Below are 17741 nucleotides of genomic sequence, written 5' to 3'. Positions count from 1 at the left end.
GTAACCTTTACCCCCTACCTGTCTGTTGCTGACAGGGATGGTCCTGTAGAAGTGTTCAAACAACCGCCTGTTGACAGCCTGGTGTCGTCATGGAGCCCACGTATCAATAGTAGTTGTGCAGATCATGTGAGGGGGGGAATGATGTCAGTCGGAACCCTGGAACTGTGCTTTGATTCGCTGAGGAGGGAAGGGTAGGGAAGAGGACAGGGCAGAATACACTGTATGGCTCTACCCTTTTCACACTTTTGAGCCTAGACCTGCTGAACTAAACTGTGCTAGTATGCATCCACCATAGTTGCTGGAACCTTGCTGGTTCAGGTTGGTAGGATATTGTGAAAAAGGTATGAAGTTAATTTTATTCTGGACACTTCCCAGGGCTTCTATAAGAGTTGTACTGAGGGTGATCACCATTGGACTCCTGGGAACAACACTGATATTGGAGAAATGTGGTGAATTGGAATTTGTGAGTTAATTGGTTGATCAGTACCTCGAACAGGAAGGTGAGCAGCGCTATACCAGACGTATCATGCTCAGCCTCTAGACTATTGTATGGCTCCTTGATGTGAGCAATGTGCAACTAGAGAGAGGGAAAGATGGAGAAGAGAAACGACAGGGAGATGGAATAGATGTTGTAATAGTATCACATGGTTATTCCACAACTCAGGGTTTACCTCCATGGGATAGTGTTCCCTGTCAGTGTGTTTGAACCCAGGCCCCCCCAGACCTCCTCCACTGACCTGCACTGACCAAGGCAGGGAGAAGTGAGCTAGAGGAGGACAGTCAGTCTAGTGTCAGATTTCTATATTCCGCGCCTTCATCGTTTCTGTGAATGGTATTTAGCAGGAAGAGCTGATCTTGAGAAGCACAATATTCTGTCCTCTTAGTTTCACATTTGTTGGCAGTTACTTTTTTAATGACAGACAAGAATTAGAAACTAGGTTATATTCCTGGAGTATTTTCTAGTGTGTTCTGGCAATGACGATATAATGTTTGGAGACCATTCCAGGCTACTGTAAAAAGGTGTAGAGTTCAAGAACATTCAATACTGGGATCAGAGGTCATGATGGTATAAAGAACATTCTAGATTTGGAAGACGGGTTCTGGTAGTTCTCACCGGGATGCCCCATGTTCTCAACAGTGATGTTGAGAATGTTGTGATGACTGTAGAAGGTCAAAGGTGACAGGGACTGGTTGGCTTGGACATGGGAGACGTTTATGGGTGACTGACGCAGACCGCCAGTTAGGGAACATGCCTGGCCACCAACTAGGGTCTGAAACAATACAATACAACACAACTCAGTTTAGTTTCCTATTGTATACAGTGGGTTTTGGTTCATCAACATAATGTATTCAGTGTGGTGTAAGTTGGAGTAAGATGGTGAGGGTATATTGTATGGTGATGACGATACAATATGGTGATATACACTCACAAGGACAGTTTATTTGTACCAAATCGGATCCCCTTTGCCTTCAGAATAGCCTGAATTATTCGGGGCATGGATTCTACAAGGTGTCGTAAACGTTCGTTCCTCAATTGGCATCAAGGGACGTGTGCCAGAAACACCAGACAGGATGTGTCCATGGACTCATGCTGCTTACGTCAAATCATAACTCTGCCATCAGCATGACACAACAGGAATCAGGATTGGTCTGACCAGGCAATGTTTTCCCACTCCTCATTGTCCAGTTTTGGTGATCGCGTGCCCACTGGAACAGCTTCTTGTTGTTTTTAGCTGAAAGGAGTGGGACCCGGTGTGGTCATCTGCTGCAATAGCCCATCCTTGACAAGGACCAACAAGTTGTGCGTTCTGAGATGCCGTTCTGCACACAACTGTTGTACTGTGCCGTTATTTCTGTTTGTGGCCTGCCTGTTAGCTTGCACAATTCTTGCCATTGTCCTTCGACCTCATCAAAAAACAGTTTTCGCCCACAGGACTGCCGCCTATGTTTGTCGTCGCACCATTCTCGGTAAACCCTAGACACTGTTGTGCATGAAAAGCCCAGGAGGGCAGCCATTTCTGACATACTGGATCCGGCGGCATGTCACTCGTTTTGCCCATTCTATCGAACAGTAGCTGAATGCCTCAATGCCTGTCTGCCTGATTTTTATATCAAGCCATGGCCAAGCGACTCACTGTCTGTAGGAGTGATACATCTTTGTGAACGGGGGGTGTACCTAATAAACTGACCAGTGATTGTATACCATATGGTGCTGAATTTAGATCAGTGCTGAGAAAGTGGTAGGTGAGGAGTTTTGAGGTGAACTCCCATGTGGAGAGAAGACGGTGTGTGTGTAAGAGTTAATTTACCTATGCATGTGTTACAGGAGTACTGGCTCTTGTAACACCACTGAGCTGGAAGAGAAGTGCACTCAGTTCAGCTCCAAAGGGCAAACACACTCCCTGTTTTCTCTAGTTATTCACTGAGACTGTTATTAATTTCTCTGACTACCACGCTCTAATACCCTCAGAATAGTCAGCATGACTACCGCCTGACCTACACACAAGGAGATCATGACGCTTATAAGAAATCCCGCTACGAACCATCAAACAGGCAAAGCGTCAATACAGGATTAAGATCAAATCCTTTTACACTGGCTTTGACGCTCGTCGGATGTGGCATGGCTTGAAAACTATTACGGACTACAAAGCGAAACCCAGCTGTGAGCTGCCCAGTGACGCGAGCCTACCACAAGAGCTAAATGCCCTTTATGCTCGCTTTGAGGCAAGCAATACTTTAGAATGCATGAGAGCACCAGCTGTTCCGGATGACTGTGTGATCGTGCTCTCCGTAGTCCGTGTGAGTAAGACATTTAAACAGGTCAGCATTCCCAAAGTCGCGGGGCCAGACGGATTACCAGGCCGTCTACTCAAAGCAGGTGCGGACCAACTGGCAAGTGTCTTCACTGACATTTTCGAACTCTCCCTGACCGAGTCTGTAATACCTACATGTTTAAAGCAGACCACCATAATCCCTGTGCCCAAGGAAGTGACGGTATCCTGCTTAAATGATTACCGCCCAGTAGCACTCATGTCGTTAGCCATGAAGTGCATTGAAAGGCTGGTCATGGCTCACATCAACATTATCCCGGAAACCCTGAACCCACTCCAATTCGAGTACCGCCCCAACAGATCCACAGACGATGTAATCTCAATCGCGCTCCACATTGCCCTTTCCCACCTGGACAAAAGGAACACCAAGGTGAGAATGCTGTTAATTGACTACAGCTCAGCGTTTAACACCATAGTGCCCACAAAGCTCATCAATAATCTAAGGACCCTGGGACTAAACACCTCCCTCTGCAACTGGATCCTGGACTTCCAGAAGGGCCGCCCCCAGGTGGTAAGGGTAGGTAGCAACACATCTGGCACGCTGATCCTCAACGCTCGTGCTTAGTCCCCTCTTGTACTCCCTGTTCACCCACGACTGCATGGTCAAACACAACTCCAACACCAAGTTTGCTGATGACATAAGTGGTAGGCCTGATCACCGATAACGATGAGACAGCATATAGGGAGGAGGTCAGAGATCTGGCAGTGTGATGCCAGGACAAAAACCTCTCCCTCAAGGCCCCCTTTAACATCGACGGGGCTGTAGTGGAGCGGGTTGAGAGTTAAGCTCCTTGGTGTCCACATCAAGACTATCATGGTCCAAACACACCAAGACCGTCGTGAAGAGGACACAACACCTTTCCCCCCTCAGGAGACTGAAAAGATTTGGAATGGGTCCCCAGATCCTCAAATGGTTCTACAGCTGCACCATCAAGAGCATCCTGACCGGTTGCATCACTGCCTGGTATGGCAGCTGCTCGGCATCTGACCGTAAGGCGCTAGAGGGTAGTGCGTGCGGCCTAGTACATCACTGGGGCCAAGCTTCTTGCCATCTAGGACCTATATACTAGGCGGTGTCAGAGGAAGGCCTAAAAAATTGTCAGACTCCAGCCATCCAAGTCATAGAACAGTCTATCTGCTACCGCACGGCAAGCGGTAACTTCTGTAAGCTCTATATGATTGAATATTCTGTGAGAAGTGCCTCACAAATTGTGATTTGATAGGATAGGCGCTTCATGATATTATTCAGGGACAATACAACCGGATGTCCGAGATGGATCAGGTTGAAACTTTTCTTTCTTCCGGTCACACCTGAGACTCTTGGCACCATCATCGATAGATAGGCAAACAAGCATGCAGACAGACAGGCAGGTAGACAGACCGACTAGCAGACCACAGCTTTCCCAGATTATGAGGATCATAAATATGTATTTAGTGTGTATCAGCTACAGTTGATGTTGTATAGATGTGTGGGATACTGACATACAGTACTATTACCATATAGGAGTAACCAAGGTATCAAACTTCAACACCATACTTCGTAACTGATGTCTTTAGTCTTTTTGCTATTCAAGTCCTGATTTATTTCAGAAATTCACAACCACACCAACATCAAATGTCTTACCTGAGCAGTGGGAGAGAGCGGAGAGGTAAAGAGCGAAAACCACGACTACCACTCACACACTCCCAGGAGCCAAATAGAGGCACACACTAATGAAACACACTCACGCACTCTCTGACCCTCCACCTGATTAGACAGACAGGGAGGGAGATGGAGATCAAGAAAGGGAAAGAGGGAGAGGGTGAAGTGAGAGAGAGGGGGGTAAAGAGACCGAGAGAGAACTAGCTGCAGGTTTCTTCAAAGTTGTAGTTAAAGCAACACCTACTGGACATATTGTGTACAGTTATAGTAAACCACACTAATGGAATGTCTTACTGAATATTTCTGAGTCTATTTAGAAAACCAATCATCCGATATTCCTCTCATTCCCTATAAATAACACAACGACAATAAGTGAAGGACAAAAACTGATCTCGATAGATCAATGCCATGGGAATGCTTTAATAGACCGACGGCAATACAAAAACATTGAAATTATACGCTGTTGCTCCTTCATTGTTGCTCAGACATAGTAGTTGTCGTACTTTGTTACATCCTGAGCTATTGAATACAAGTTCTGCAGGCAAATATTTTAAGAACTCTGTGGTGAAATGGAAGGTGAAATTCTCGAAAGGTACTTGATTGGTTATTTGGTTTTGTTTCAGGCACATAGTGTGAATGTGAAACATAAAAATTACAATGCAATGGGGTAACAGTGTAAGAAATAATAGATAAAAAAACAAAATACTGCATAGTTTCCTAAGAACGCGAAGCGAGGCAACCATCTCTCGGCGCCGGATGTAAAAAATAAATAAATAAAAATCGCCGTCCAGACCTGCCCGCTCCTCGCCCTTGGCTGTCCTCCTGGCCGTCGACATCCTGCAGCTGGAGCCTCGCGTCATTTGTGGGCAATTGTCATGTCTACTTCAAGATTCAGAGAGTCAGATCAATTTTATTTTACCACCAGGGGGAAATTAATTTGGTTATGTACTTAAAAAGAGAGTAAATGAAAACAAACTACACAAAATAATTCATTCAAAGTGCTATAGCTACACATTTAAAGTGAAAGTGCAATATGCTGTATACTCGAGGGACAAGCAGACTATTTATTATACAGCCTAATGGCTGTTAGATAAGGGGACTCTCTGATTCCATCTGTTTAAATTTTCTTTTGAAGAAGTCTCTTTCCTCTTGTCCAGCTGCTGCTGTGAATTAATTTTGAGTGAAGGGGATGAGTGCTGTCCTGTAAAATGCTTTCAAGTTTTGTGTACAGGTTGGTGGCTGATTCTTGATCTATACCAATTATCCTTCCTGCTATCTTAAGCACTGAAGCTTGACTTGGTCTTGCACTCGCATGTTTCCGAACTCGCATATCAGACCAAAGGACAGCACACTCTGCAGGACAGATTTTATAGAACATTTGTTCTATAAAGATATGGCGGTCAACACTAAAATGGTTCAGTTTGCATAAAAAAAATGTATCTGTTGCAACTACTTTACCTTTGCAAAGGCACAGTCATTGAATTTCAGTTTGTCTATTTCGATTCCCAGGTACTTATGTGGTCACTATCGACTGATTCCCCATTGATCTTCGTAGGGGGTAGTGGAGTTTTGTTCAATTGGAAATTGATTTCCATCTCTTTTGTTTTCTTAACCTTTCTGGCGCAGGCGTTCCGCTAGCGACCCACCTCGACAACATCCGGTGAAATTGCAGAGTGCGAAATTCAAATGACAGAAATATAAATATTTATCATTCATGAAAATACAAGTGTCATACATCAAAATAAAGCTTAACTTCTTGTTAATCCAGCCAATTTCAAAAAGGCTTTACGGCGAAAGCACACCATGCGATTATTTGAGGACAGCGCCCCGCATACAAAAGCATGAAAAACATTTTTCAACCAGGCAGGTGCGCCACGAAAGTCAGAAATAGCGATATAATAAATGCCTTACCTTTGAAGATCGTCTTCTGTTGGCACTCCAAAAGGTCCCAGCTACATCACAAATGGTACTTTTGTTCGATAAAGTACTTCATTATGTCCCCAAAAACTCAGTTTAGCTGGCGCGCTTCATTCAATAATCCACCGGTTTCCCTCCTTCAAAATGCATACAAAATGAATCTCAAACGTTACCAATAAACTTCTACAAACAAGTCAAACAGCGTTTATAATCAAACCTCAGGTACCCTAATATGTAAATAAATGATACAATTTAAGACGGAGAATCGTGATTGTCTTTACCGGAGATAAACAACAAAGAACGCGCTCTCATCCACGCGCATGAAAACACTACAGCCAAAATGGGAGCCACTTAGAAAAACTACAAATTCTAGCAAATTATGCCTGAAACTCTTTCTAAAGACTGTTGACATCTAGTGGAAGCCCTAGGAACTGCAATCTGGGAGGATTTTGCCTCATAATAAACATGACAGTCATTCACAGAAATCTGTATATCAACAGCTGGTATGCTGTCTATACTGTCCAAGGCCACTTTCTGCTGCAACGTAAAAACACACATGTCAAACCTTCAATGGAAACAGTTCAAATAATTTGCAAAGCAAGGTCATTTTCGACAGTCATATGTCTTTTGCTTTGTAGCCTGTGATGGTTTGTAGCCCTTTCCAGGCTTTCCTACTGTCCTTGTCCTTGAAAAGGTTCTCTAATTTGTCTTTTTATGCTGCCTTGCTTTTAAGTTGCCTCTGAATATTTTTCCTTTCCTCTTTATTGCCACCTGATTTAAACACCCTTTTTTCTGGATGAGGAGCTCTTTTAATTCCCAAGTTACCCACGGGTTATTATTGGGAAAGATATTAACTTTCTTTTTGGGAATAACGAGATCCTCACAGAAACGGATGTACTCGGAGACAGCATCCGCTGCCTCTTCCAGGTCATCGGTGCTGTCTATCAGGGCCTCCCAGTCAGTGGACTTAAAACAGTCCTGGAGGACTTCAGGAGTCCAGCTTTTAATCTCCACTTATTTACCCTTCTCTCACTGCAGACGCGCTTTTATAAACTTGCAGGAGCTCAACCATGTTATGATCTGAACCCCCAAGATTGGGTAGTGCCTTGGAAAAATATGCAGCTGGGATGTTAACATAATAGATGTCCAGACAGGCTTCATTTCGGGTAGGACATGTAACATATTGGTGATATGATGGTAAGTGTAAAGATTGCACATGTTAGTCTCCCAGGATCTGCTTTACTGCTTCGGGTGACTGTTTCAGGCTGTGATACAAGATCAGGAATCATGTCGGCAGCTATTTGGGTGTCAGCAGAGGGGGCTATGTAAACAATAAATCATCGGGCCTGATATATTTCCCGTGGCAGGTAGTATGGCTGTAGGTTAAGCAATGTTTTTATTACAGACCTCATGCTCAGTTGTAATATGGGAATGATTGCAACATTTCTCATTGACGAATGCACAAACTCTCTTGCTAAAGATTTGGTCCATTTGAACTATTCTGCCATGCAACTCCACAACGGAGTCGGGATCCTGTTCCGTAAACAGGTCTCAGAGTGATCAAACAGGATTGTCGGTTCTCTGAGAGGTATTGGGTACAAGCCCATAGTTCATCAGTCTTATTCCTTATGCTTTGTACATTTCCATGCATAATAGATGTCTGAAGGGCTGTTTTTAATCCGATTCCCGAATTCCTCCTCTACTGCCACGCTTCCACGTTTAGAAGCCTTTCCTTGGGAACACTGATTGTATTAATGGTGGTATTCCATTGCAGTGTACTGTAGACTTGCAGCAAAGGGTCGGAGATTAAACAGGACATCTCTTGCGTATGATATCCGCGGTTGCGGCTCGCTGTATCCATTGAGGGTTAGGGTTTGGTGCGTTTCAGAAAAAAACGGATTAAAACTAATTGCTATTTGCCTCTATTAATTATCCAATTTAATACCACTAAAAACTTGGTAGTTTGAAGTAGATCGCAACTTTTAAAACACTTTAAACAACAAAATAAAAACATGGAAGAGACGAGCACAGATGACTGTCGCTGCAAGAACAGACGCCAATTTACATGCTAACCTCTCCCTCCCTCCGGCGACATCACCGGTCTACTAACCGCCGGTCCTGGCAACCCATCATTATGCACACCTGCACCTCATCATTAGGCTACTCTGCAAATGCACTTCCTCATTGTGCTGATGTGCTGTTTGTTGTGACTTGGCTACCTGCCAAACGTTTAGTTTTTTACTTATAATAACTCTTTAATCAAAACTTAGCATTTAACACATTTACCAATGTCTTAGTTTTTTCCTCGCTCAACTTTTTTCATTAAACTTTTTCGCCCCGGATGCTTTAGTACCTGGATACCAACAACTGAGCCAGGCCACGAAGAGGTCAACACATAAAACTCTCTCTATAAAACTACTAAAGGAAAGTGCTAATTTCCAGTGTATGAGTGTGACTCCAATTGTTGGCCAATACATTATGTAATTGAATGTTTTGTATCCCCCACGACTAGACACTGGGGACACGCCCGACACAGCTCTGAGAGGCTACACCGAACACTATCAAGCAACCGGGCCGGTGCATAGAAAGGAACAGCCGGGAACCCGCCTCTGATAACCAAGCCCGGACATCACCCGCCCCCATGCGCTTCTCTCTCACTCGCACATTCAACAAGAAACAGACAACAACACAGTTGTGCAGAGGGCTGATGGGGGTGTCCGAAGCCATGGAGGGAGCATCCAAGTCCCTGGCAAAGCTGGGAAATGTTTGTTCCCTTGGACTGTCAGCATGCAACAGTGAAAACAAATTTGATTCTGCTGGGGACTCGATGGTGAGGCATATATCTGTACCTGGGGCAATGACTGTTTTCCTGGGGCAAATGTTCAGGATATCACCAGGTTGCTTCCCGAGGCTGTGAGTCAGTCACCGGAGGCTGATACTGTCATGGTTCATGCGGGGTCAAATGACATTATGAAGGGCAGCTCAGAACAGCTGAAGATGGATTTTAATGAACTGATTACGTCTCTACTTGACCAACAAACACCCCATAATACCTGGCCCTGTGCCCTCCCTAAATCGTGGCATTGAACGGTTCAGCAGACTTTTAGCCCACCATAACTGGCTACAAGACTATTGCAGCTCTGTGGGTGTAACATTTATTGACAATTTTCATACCTTATGGAAACAAAGCTCGTATTATAAGGAGGATGGGATCCAATCAAATCATTTGTGTTCCTGGATCCTTTCACAGCATTATAAGGCTGCGTTGAGACAATGACTTATCAATGACCCAAGTCCAGCTCATTTAATCCCTACCATTGTGTCAGAGTTGTCATAAAGCTTCAGCAAATGTACATTATCCTAGAGGAGTTAGAAGACACAATGTAAGTAACCTAGTTTGTCCTTCTTACTGCCCGGAATGCCTCTGCTGATCCTACAGCTATTGTATGCAGTAAGCATATGCCTATGAACCAGAGTAATACTTATCACTGATGTGGTGTGCCCTAGTAGGAAGTCTACTTTGTGCAGCTCACCCTGCACTAACAAAAATAACCTGAGCATGTCTACCTCTGCTACGCTTCCCAGAAAGCAAGAAAAATAATCAAGCATCCCAGAAAAGTGTTAAAAATAGCCCATGTAACATATGTTGCTTAAGAAACAAGTTTCACAAAATCAATAATTTGCTAGTTACAGATGACATTCATATTCTGACAATCTCTGTGGTGTGTAATGATGAGCAACCAGACGCTGCACTTGATACATTTATGAAATTGCTTATCCCAGTTACTAATAAGCATGCACCCATTAAGACAATGACAAAAAACTCTTAAATCCTCGTGGATTGATGAGGGATTGAAAAATTGTATGGTTGAGAGGGATGAGGCAAAAGATGGCAAATAGGTCTGGCTGTACAACCGATTGGCAAATCATGTGGCTAAACTAAATTAAAAGAAGAAACAACGATAAATTACTTAAAGAATGATAGTATAACGCTTTGGAGCACCTTAAATTACATTTTGGGCAAAAAGGTCAACTACACTCCATCATTCATTGAAAACCCACTGATATTGCCAAATACTTAAAATAATTTTTAATTGGCAAGATTAGCAGACTTAGGGATGACATGCCAGCAAAAAAATACTGACACTACACATCCAAGTATATCTGACCAAATTATGAAAGACGAGCATTGTAATTTTGAATTTGGAGATGTTGGAGTTTAACTTCATGGAGAAACTCATTGCCCAAACATACAATGGAGCAGCTGTAATGGAATGCATCTGCTATTTGTATTTACAGCTAAGTTCCCTCTTCCCTGATCAAGAGGTGATGACCCCTCCACTCCACTACCATTGTCAATGCTCTCCTGACATAAACTAAAGCCACATCTCATGTGCCCGTTCATCAACTGGCACACTGAATGTTTCCTCTCCAAGTACTGTGAGTGCCCCTATAGTTTTCTCTCATTACTGTACTGTATGTAGAGTCAATCACACACAAACACGATCACATTCTTACACATCAATGATTTTACTCCTCACTTGGACTAACTCATTCTTAGCTCTTTTGTCTAACTGTGTAGTGTGTTATTGTTTTTTGTCTTCCCAGTCAAATCCTGTCCTGCCCTCAGTGGAAGAGTTGAGCTCTTCTACAACACCATCCATCCATGATGTACTGAAGACTATGAACACCGCAACCACTGTCCTGCACTGAAGTCAAGCCTCTGAACACCTCAACTCATGCCTCATACCCTCATTCAATCACTGCTGTGATCCATTCCCAACACTGTGTAAGTAGCCCTCTCATTCACATTTCCCATAATATTGTACTGTAAATGTCTTTATTAAATGCTTTAGGTTAAAATAATTAGTCTTTGATGATTTTTGAAACATGCATTTTCATCTCTGTGCGTTCCGCGCCTATATCGTGGGTCTCCCATCCTCAATGTTTCAAGTCACCAGCCTCGACTGACAGAACACAACTGTGAAGAGTTTTCACAAATATTAGCGTCGTATCTCTTATTGTGGGACTTTAACTGGGGGAAATTACCTCACAATTGTCTTTTATCTATGGATCTTGGGTCAATTAAATGGGCTATCAACCTGCTCAGTGACACCCACAGACAGTGGGGATTTTAGCAAAAAAGTGGTGCGGCAAAAAAAATCAACATATATGTTTTAGATGCATGCAGCAAAGCCACAACACTAAACAATACATTAATTGTACTATAACAGTGACCACAAACTGTTAGGGCCTACATAAACAGCAGAGCTTTTTCACCACCATGGAGTGAACTAAACTACTGAAAGAGCTGCTTCCTGTGCTCGGCCCTCCTATGTTGAACATAATAAACGGCTCTCTATCCACCGGATGTTTACCAAGCTCACTAAAAGTGGCAGTAATAAAGCCTCTCTTGAAAAAGCCGAATCTTGACCCAGAAATTATAAAAAAGTATCGGCCTATATCGAATCTTCCATTCCTCTCAAAAATGTTAGAAAAAGCTGTTGCTCAGCAACTCACTGCCTTCCTGAAGACAAACAATGTATACGAAACGCTTCAGTCTGGTTTTAGATCCCATCATAGCACTGAGACTGCACTTGTGAAGGTGGTAAATTACCTTTTAATGATGTCAGACCGAGGCTCTGCATCTGTCCTCGTGCTCCTAGATCTTAGTGCTGCTTTTGATACCATCGACCACCACATTCTTTTGGAGAGATTGGAAACCCAAATTGGTCTACATGGACAAGTTCTGGCCTGGTTTAGATCTTATCTGTCGGAAAGATATCAGTTTGTCTCTGTGAATGGTTTGTCCTCTGACAAATCAATTGTAAATTTCGGTGTTCCTCAAGGTTCCGTTTTAGGACCACTATTGTTTTCACTATATATTTTACCTCTTGGGGATGTCATTCGAAAACATAATGTTAAATTTCACTGCTATGCGGATAACACACAGCTGTACATTTCAATGAAACATGGTGAAACCCCAAAATTGCCCTCGCTAGAAGCCTGTGTTTCAGACATAAAGAAGTGGATGGCTGCAAACTTTCTACTTTTAAACTCGGACAAAACAGAGATGCTTGTTCTAGGTCCCAAGAAACAAAGAGATCTTCTGTTGAATCTGACAATTAATCTGGATGGTTGTACAGTCGTCTCAAATAAAACTGTGAAGGACCTCGGCGTTACTTTGGACCCTGATCTCTCTTTTGAAGAACATATCAAGACTGTTTCAAGGACAGCTTTTTTTCCATCTACGTAACATTGCAAAAATCAGAAACTTTCTGTCCAAAAATGATGCAGAAAAATTAATCCATGCTTTTGTTACTTCTAGGCTCTACTTTCCGGCTACCCGGATAAAGCACTAAACAAACTTCTGTTAGTGCTAAATACGGCTGCTAGAATCCTGATTAGAACCAAAAAATTTGATCATATTACTCCAGTGCTAGCCTCCCTACACTGGCTTCCTGTTAACCTGTTAGGGCTAGGGGGCAGCATTGACACGGCTGGATAAAAAACATACCCGATTTAATCTGGTTACCACTCCTACCCAGTAACTAGAATATGCATATACTTATTACATATGGATAGAAAACACCCTAAATTTTCTAAAACTGTTTGAATGGTGTCTGTGAGTATAACAGAACTCAAATGGCAGGTCAAAACCTGAGAGATTCCTTTACAGGAAGTGGCCTGTCTGACCATTTGTTGAACTTCTTTTCCATCTCTATCATTTACTAAGGATCTCTGCTCTAACGTGACACTTCCCACGTCGTCCATAGGCTCTCAGAGCCCGGGAAAAAACAGAATGTCGTCATTCCAGCCCCAGGCTGAAACACATTATCGCCTTTCTCAAGTGGCCCATCAAGAGACACTGGCTTATGCGCGTGACCCCGACCGCCCCCGCCTTTGGGATTTTTTCCTCTGTTTGCCGAAAAGGAGATTCCCTGTCGGAATATTATCGCTTTTCTACGAGAAAAGTGTCGTAAAAATTGATTTTAAACAGCGGTTGACATGCTTCGGAGTACGGTAATGGAATACTTAGAATTTTATTGTCACGAATTGCGCCAAGCGCGTGACACTTCTTTACTATTTCGGATAGTGTCTGGAACGCATGAACAAAACGCCGCTATTCGGATATAACGATGGATTATTTTGGACCAAACCAACATTTGTTATTGAAGTAGCAGTCCTGGCTGTGTATTCTGACGAAGACAACAAAAGGTAATGACATTTTTATAATAGTAAATATGATTATGGTGAGTGCTAAACTTGCCGGGTGTCTAAATAGCGAGCCCGTGATGCCTGGGCTATGTACTTAGAATATTGCAAAATGTGCTTTCACCAAAAAGCTATTTTAAAATCGGACATATCGAGTGCATAGAGGAGGTCTGTATCTATAATTCTTAAAATAATTGTTATGCTTTTTGTGAACGTTTATCGTGAGTAATTTAGTAAAATGTTAGCGAATTCCCCGGAAGTTTGCGGGGGGTATGCTAGTTCTGAACGTCACATGCTAATGTAAAAAGCTGGTTTTTGATATAAATATGAACTTGATTGAACAAAACATGCATGTATTGTATAACATAATGTCCTAGGGTTGTCATCTGATGAAGATCATCAAAGGTGAGTGCTGCATTTAGCTGTCTTCTGGGTTTTGGTGACATTATATGCTGGCTTGAAAAATGGGTGTCTGATTATTTCTGGCTTGGTACTCTGCTGACATAATCTAATGTTTTGCTTTCGTTGTAAAGCCTTTTTGAAATCGGACAGTGTGGTTAGATTAACGAGAGTCTTGTCTTTAAATGGCTGTAAAATAGTCATATGTTTGAGAAATTGAAGTAATAGGATTTTTAACGTTTTGAAAATCGCGCCACAGGATAGCAGTGGCTGTTACGTAGGTGGGACGAATTCGTCCCGCCTAGCCTAGAGGTTAACCTGTTATGGCTAGGGGGCAGTATTTTCACGGACGGATAAAAAACGTACCCGATTTAATCTGATTAGTACTCCTGCCCAGAAACTAGAATATGCATATAATTATTAGCTTTGGATAGAAAACACTCCAAAGTTTCTAAAACTGTTTGAATGGTGTCTGTGAGTATAACAGAACTCATTTGGCAGGCCAAAACCTGAAGATTCTGTACAGGAAGTACCCTGTCTGACCATTTCTTGGCCTTGTTGATTATCTCTATCAATTACAGGGGATCTCTGCTCTTACGTGACACTTTCTACGGCTCACATGGGCTCTCAGAAGGCGGCAAAATGCTGAATCGTGGCTTTGCAGGCTCTGGTTGAAACAAAGTAGTGCGTTTGGGTAGTGGCTGGTTACAGTACTGTGAGACTCAGGCTCGTGCCCGCGTCGACCGAAAGCTTACTTTTCCTTTGTCTGTTTAGCTAAACGGAGATTCCCGGTCTGAATATTATCGCTTTTTTACGAGAAAAATGGCATAAAAATGGATTTTAAACAGCGGTTGACATGCTTCGAAGTATGGTAATGGCATATTTAGAAATCTTTTGTCACGAATTGCGCCATGCTCGCGACCCTGATTTACCATTTCGGATAGTGTCTGGGACGCACGAACAAAAACGCCGCAATTTGGATATAACGATGGATTATTTTGGACCAAACCAACATTTGTTATTGAAGTACCAGTCCTGGGAGTGCATTCTGACGAAGACAACAAAGGTAATGAAACTTTTGTAATAGTAAATCGGAGTTTGATCAGGGCTAAACTTGGTCGGTGTCTAAATGGCTAGCCGTGATGGTTGGGCTATCTACTGAGAATATTGCAAAATGTGCTTTCACCGACATATCGAGTGCATAGAGGAGTTCTGTATCTATAATTCTTAAAATAATTGTGTTTTTTGTGAACGTTTATCGTGAGTAATTTAGTAAATTCACCGGATGTTTGCGGGGGGTATGCTAGTTCTGAACGTCACATGCTTATGTAAAAAAGCTGTTTTTTGATATAAATATGAACTTGATTGAACAAAACATGCATGCATTGTATAACATAATGTCCTAGGGTTGTCATCTGATTAAGATCATCAAAGGTTAGTGCTGCATTTAGCTGTGGTTTTGTTTTTTGTGACATTATATGCTAGCTTGAAAAATGGGTGTCTGATTATTTCTGGCTGGGTACTCTGCTGACATAATCTAATGTTTTGCTTTCGCTGTAAAGCCTTTTTGAAATCGGACAGTGTGGTTAGATTAACGAGAGTCTTGTCTTTAAAATGCTGTAAAATAGTCATATGTTTGAAAAATTGAAGTTTTCGGATTTTAGAGGAATTTGTAATTCGCGCCACGCCCATCATTGGATATTGGAGCAGGTGTTCCGCTAGCGGAACGTCTAGATGTAAGAGGTTTGGCAAGGGCTGATTTCAAGGTTTTACTGCTAACCTACAAAGCATTACATGGGCTTGCTCCTACCTATCTTTCCGATTTGGTCCTGCCGTACATACCTACACGTACGCTACGGTCACAAGACGCAGGCCTCCTAATTGTCCCTAGAATTTCTAAGCAAACGGCTGGAGGTAGGGCTTTTTCCTATAGAGCTCCATTTTTATGGAATGGTCTGCCTACCCATGTGAGAGACGCAGACTCAGTCTCAACCTTTAAGTCTTTACTGAAGACTTATCTCTTCAGTAGGTCCTATGATTAAGTATAGTCTGGCCCAGGAGTGTGAAGGTGAACGGAAAGGCTGGAGCAACGAACCGCCCTTGCTGTCTCTGCCTTGCCGGTTCCCCTCTCTCCACTGGGATTCTCTGCCTCTAACCCTATTACAGGGGCTGAGTCACTGGCTTACTGGTGTTCTTCCATGCCGTCCATGGGAGGGGTGCGTCACTTGAGTGGGTTGAGTCACTGATGTGGTCTTCCTGTCTGGGTTGGTGCCCCCCCCTTGGGTTGTGCCGTGGCGGAGATCTCTGTGGGCTATACTCCGCCTTGTCTTAGGACGGTAAGTTGGTGGTTGGAGACATCCCTCTAGTGGTGTGGGGGCTGTGCTTTGGCAAAGTGGGTGGGGTTATATCCTGCCTGTTTGGCCCTGTCCGGGGGTTTCATCGGATGGGGCCACAGTGTCTCCTGATCCCTCCTGTCTCAGCCTCCAGTATTTATGCTGCAGTAGTTTGTGTCGGGGGGCTAGGGTCAGTCTGTTACAGCTGGAGTATTTCTCTTGTCTTATCCGGTGTCCTGTGTGAATTTAAATATGCTCTCTAATTCCCTCTTTCTCTTTCTTTCTCTCGGACGACCTGAGCCCTAGGACCATGCCTCAGGACTACCTGGCATGATGACTCCTTGCTGTCCCCAGTCCACCTGGCCATGCTGCTGCTCCAGTTTCAACTGTTCTGCCTGCGGCTATGGAACCCTGACCTGTTCACCGGACGTGCTTGTTGCACCCTCGACAACTACTATGATTATTATTATTTGACCATGCTGGTCATTTATGAACATTTTAACATCTTGACCATGTTCTGTTATAATATCCACCCGGCACAGCCAGAAGAGGACTGGCCACCCCTCATAGCCTGGTTCCTCTCTAGGTTTCTTCCTAGGTTTTTGGCCTTTCTAGGGAGTTTTTCCTAGCCACCGTGCTTCTTTCACATGCATTGCTTGCTGTTTGGGGTTTTAGGCTGGGTTTCTGTACAGCACTTTGAGATATCAGCTGATGTACGAAAGGCTATATAAATACATTTGATTTGATTTTAAGGCGATGGACTGCTAATCCATTGTACTCTGCATGCATGGGTTCGAATCCCATCCTCATCGAGCAACCAAAAAAATCTGTCCATTTTTATGGCACTGTAAGATTTTGACTTACGCAAACATTGGTAAGATGGCCGACTGCCACCGCAAGAGCACAGAACTTGGTATCTGAGTGGTGAAGGCGATTAATTACATGTTGTAACGGTTTTGACTTGAGGTTATCATTTATAGGGGTGCCAGGTAGGTTGTGCCTACCAGAGAAAATATTGGTTTCTCCTTTTAGTTTGGGAGGGAATGAGTCCCATCTGGTCCGTCAAGTCTACACCAATACAAAGGACTCATGTAAAAGTGAGGATGGAAATACACTTTTCATAAACCCTTAAAACATTGGAAAGAACTTACAAAACAACTGTATTCTTTTGCGTGGTTGTATTACTAACAAATGATCACACACACACACACACACACACACACACACACATATATAACAATATTGAGCTTTAAACAGCTCTGGTTCCTCCAGAAATGTCTTCTACCTCGGGCCTAAAGAGTCCAGCCCGGTAAACAAGTTCAGGGAACTCAAGTGACCTTAATCACGCAATGGTTGTCCGTTCATACAGTGTAGCGTAAACCCAGTGTCAATCATACAATCAAA

The 17741-nt window shown here is 43.2% G+C and overlaps 1 long non-coding RNA gene across 1 annotated transcript; it reads left to right on the top strand.

Annotated features, from left to right (window-relative positions):
* Positions 1–8402: 8402 nt before the first annotated feature.
* LOC106602837 (uncharacterized) lies at positions 8403–17483 on the top strand. Its single transcript, XR_001328307.3, has 3 exons — positions 8403–9773; positions 10690–10830; positions 10999–17483. It is a non-coding gene; the product is annotated as an uncharacterized LOC106602837 (long non-coding RNA).
* Positions 17484–17741: the final 258 nt, after the last annotated feature.

The sequence above is a fragment of the Salmo salar genome, chromosome 04 (assembly GCF_965601325.2).
Source record: "Salmo salar chromosome 04, fSalSal1, whole genome shotgun sequence".
Lineage (NCBI taxonomy): Eukaryota > Metazoa > Chordata > Actinopteri > Salmoniformes > Salmonidae > Salmo > Salmo salar.
This window is presented reverse-complemented; position numbering and strand designations above follow the sequence as displayed.